Source organism: Drosophila subpulchrella, unplaced genomic scaffold (genome assembly GCF_014743375.2).
Source record: "Drosophila subpulchrella strain 33 F10 #4 breed RU33 unplaced genomic scaffold, RU_Dsub_v1.1 Primary Assembly Seq132, whole genome shotgun sequence".
NCBI lineage: Eukaryota > Metazoa > Arthropoda > Insecta > Diptera > Drosophilidae > Drosophila > Drosophila subpulchrella.
Window position 1 is genome coordinate 97,501 of NW_023665475.1, and position 3,986 is coordinate 101,486.

Genomic DNA, 3,986 nt, shown 5'->3' on the forward strand with positions numbered 1-3,986 from the left:
AAAGAGTCGTGTTGCTTGATAGTGCAGCACTAAGTGGGTGGTAAACTCCATCTAAAACTAAATATAACCATGAGACCGATAGTAAACAAGTACCGTGAGGGAAAGTTGAAAAGAACTCTGAATAGAGAGTTAAACAGTACGTGAAACTGCTTAGAGGTTAAGCCCGATGAACCTGAATATCCGTTATGGAAAATTCATCATTAAAATTGTAATATTTAAACAATATTATGATAATAGTGTGCATTTTTTCCATATAAGGACATTGTAATCTATTAGCATACAAAATTTATCATAAAATATAACTTATAGTTTATTCAAATTAATTTGCTTGCATTTTAACACAGAATAAATGTTATTAATTTGATAAAGTGCTGATAGATTTATATGAATACAGTGCGTTAATTTTTCGGAATTATATAATGGCATAATTATCATTGATTTTTGTGTTTATTATATGCACTTGTATGATTAACAATGCGAAAGATTCAGGATACCTTCGGGACCCGTCTTGAAACACGGACCAAGGAGTCTAACATATGTGCAAGTTATTGGGATATAAACCTAATAGCGTAATTAACTTGACTAATAATGGGATTAGTTTTTTAACTATTTATAGCTAATTAACACAATCCCGGGGCGTTCTATATAGTTATGTATAATGATATTTATATTATTTATGCCTCTAACTGGAACGTACCTTGAGCATATATGCTGTGACCCGAAAGATGGTGAACTATACTTGATCAGGTTGAAGTCAGGGGAAACCCTGATGGAAGACCGAAACAGTTCTGACGTGCAAATCGATTGTCAGAATTGAGTATAGGGGCGAAAGACCAATCGAACCATCTAGTAGCTGGTTCCTTCCGAAGTTTCCCTCAGGATAGCTGGTGCATTTTAATGTTATATAAAATAATCTTATCTGGTAAAGCGAATGATTAGAGGCCTTAGGGTCGAAACGATCTTAACCTATTCTCAAACTTTAAATGGGTAAGAACCTTAACTTTCTTGATATGAAGTTCAAGGTTATGATATAATGTGCCCAGTGGGCCACTTTTGGTAAGCAGAACTGGCGCTGTGGGATGAACCAAACGTAATGTTACGGTGCCCAAATTAACAACTCATGCAGATACCATGAAAGGCGTTGGTTGCTTAAAACAGCAGGACGGTGATCATGGAAGTCGAAATCCGCTAAGGAGTGTGTAACAACTCACCTGCCGAAGCAACTAGCCCTTAAAATGGATGGCGCTTAAGTTGTATACCTATACATTACCGCTAAAGTAGATGATTTATATTACTTGTGATATAAATTTTGAAACTTTAGTGAGTAGGAAGGTACAATGGTATGCGTAGAAGTGTTTGGCGTAAGCCTGCATGGAGCTGCCATTGGTACAGATCTTGGTGGTAGTAGCAAATAATCGAATGAGACCTTGGAGGACTGAAGTGGAGAAGGGTTTCGTGTGAACAGTGGTTGATCACGAGTTAGTCGGTCCTAAGTTCAAGGCGAAAGCCGAAAATTTTCAAGTAAAACACAAATGCCATACAAATATAATTATATTATATAAATCAAGCTAATTAATATACTTGAATAATTTTGAACGAAAGGGAATACGGTTCCAATTCCGTAACCTGTTGAGTATCCGTTTGTTATTAAATATGGGCCTCGTGCTCATCCTGGCAACAGGAACGACCATAAAGAAGCCGTCGAGAGATATCGGAAGAGTTTTCTTTTCTGTTTTATAGCCGTACTACCATGGAAGTCTTTCGCAGAGAGATATGGTAGATGGGCTAGAAGAGCATGACATATACTGTTGTGTCGATATTTTCTCCTCGGACCTTGAAAATTTATGGTGGGGACACGCAAACTTCTCAACAGGCCGTACCAATATCCGCAGCTGGTCTCCAAGGTGAAGAGTCTCTAGTCGATAGAATAATGTAGGTAAGGGAAGTCGGCAAATTAGATCCGTAACTTCGGGATAAGGATTGGCTCTGAAGATTGAGATAGTCGGGCTTGATTGGGAAACAATAACATGGTTTATGTGCTCGTTCTGGGTAAATAGAGTGTCTGGCATTTATGTTGGTCACTTGTTCCCCGGATAGTTTAGTTACGTAGCCAATTGTGGAACTTTCTTGCTAAAATTTTTAAGAATACTAATTGGGTTAAACCAATTAGTTCTTATTAATTATAACGATTATCAATTAACAATCAATTCAGAACTGGCACGGACTTGGGGAATCCGACTGTCTAATTAAAACAAAGCATTGTGATGGCCCTAGCGGGTGTTGACACAATGTGATTTCTGCCCAGTGCTCTGAATGTCAAAGTGAAGAAATTCAAGTAAGCGCGGGTCAACGGCGGGAGTAACTATGACTCTCTTAAGGTAGCCAAATGCCTCGTCATCTAATTAGTGACGCGCATGAATGGATTAACGAGATTCCTACTGTCCCTATCTACTATCTAGCGAAACCACAGCCAAGGGAACGGGCTTGGAATAATTAGCGGGGAAAGAAGACCCTTTTGAGCTTGACTCTAATCTGGCAGTGTAAGGAGACATAAGAGGTGTAGAATAAGTGGGAGATATTAGACTTCGGTTTGGTATCGCCAATGAAATACCACTACTCTTATTGTTTCCTTACTTACTTGATTAAATGGAACGTGTATCATTTCCTAGCCATTATACGGATATATTTATTATATCTTATGGTATTGGGTTTTGATGCAAGCTTCTTGATCAAAGTATCACGAGTTTGTTATATAATCGCAAACAAATTCTTTAATAAAACGGTGCATTTATGTATTTTTGATTTGAAAATTTGGTATAACTCCAATTACTCAGGTATGATCCAATTCAAGGACATTGCCAGGTAGGGAGTTTGACTGGGGCGGTACATCTCTCAAATAATAACGGAGGTGTCCCAAGGCCAGCTCAGTGCGGACAGAAACCACACATAGAGCAAAAGGGCAAATGCTGACTTGATCTCGGTGTTCAGTACACACAGGGACAGCAAAAGCTCGGCCTATCGATCCTTTTGGTTTAAAGAGTTTTTAACAAGAGGTGTCAGAAAAGTTACCATAGGGATAACTGGCTTGTGGCGGCCAAGCGTTCATAGCGACGTCGCTTTTTGATCCTTCGATGTCGGCTCTTCCTATCATTGTGAAGCAAAATTCACCAAGCGTTGGATTGTTCACCCATGCAAGGGAACGTGAGCTGGGTTTAGACCGTCGTGAGACAGGTTAGTTTTACCCTACTAATGACAAAACGTTGTTGCGACAGCATTCCTGCGTAGTACGAGAGGAACCGCAGGTACGGACCAATGGCACAATACTTGTTCGAGCGAACAGTGGTATGACGCTACGTCCGTTGGATTATGCCTGAACGCCTCTAAGGTCGTATCCGTGCTGGACTGCAATGATAAATAAGGGGCAATTTGCATTGTATGGCTTCTAAACCATTTAAAGTTTATAATTTACTTTATAAACGACAATGGATGTGATGCCAATGTAATTTGTAACATAGTAAATTGGGAGGATCTTTGATCACCTGATGCCGCGCTAGTTACATATAAAAGCATTATTTAATACAATGACAAAGCCTAGAATCAATTGTAAACGACTTTTGTAACAGGCAAGGTGTTGTAAGTGGTTGAGCAGCTGCCATACTGCGATCCACTGAAGCTTATCCTTTGCTTGATGATTCGATAATAAAGATGTTGCAAGCGGGCATAATCATTATGCTTGCTTGCAGCATCGCACGCCACTTTGTTTGTGGTGTGTAAGGTAGGGAAGAAGAAATATAAAAGACCTAAATTGGAAACATCAATATATAAGTAAATATTGAACAAACAAAATGTATCGTCATCTTATTAGTGACGCGATGATAAAGTGGCAAACATATTCCATGTATAAATATTCCTATGGTATTAAAATTCAAGTAAAGAGGACATATATAAAAGTTTGTATATATGGTTCATTCAATGGTAGCAGCGGT

General features: G+C 38.8%; 1 non-coding gene across 1 annotated transcript in view; it reads left to right on the top strand.

Moving 5' to 3' along the window:
- Window positions 1–3,697, top strand: part of LOC119558747 — a 3,971-nt gene extending 274 nt beyond the window's left edge. The window contains exon 1 of the ribosomal RNA XR_005220403.1: window positions 1–3,697. This exon is cut by the window's left edge and continues 274 nt beyond it. This is a non-coding gene — a ribosomal RNA (large subunit ribosomal RNA).
- The last annotated feature ends 289 nt before the right edge of the window (window positions 3,698–3,986 follow it).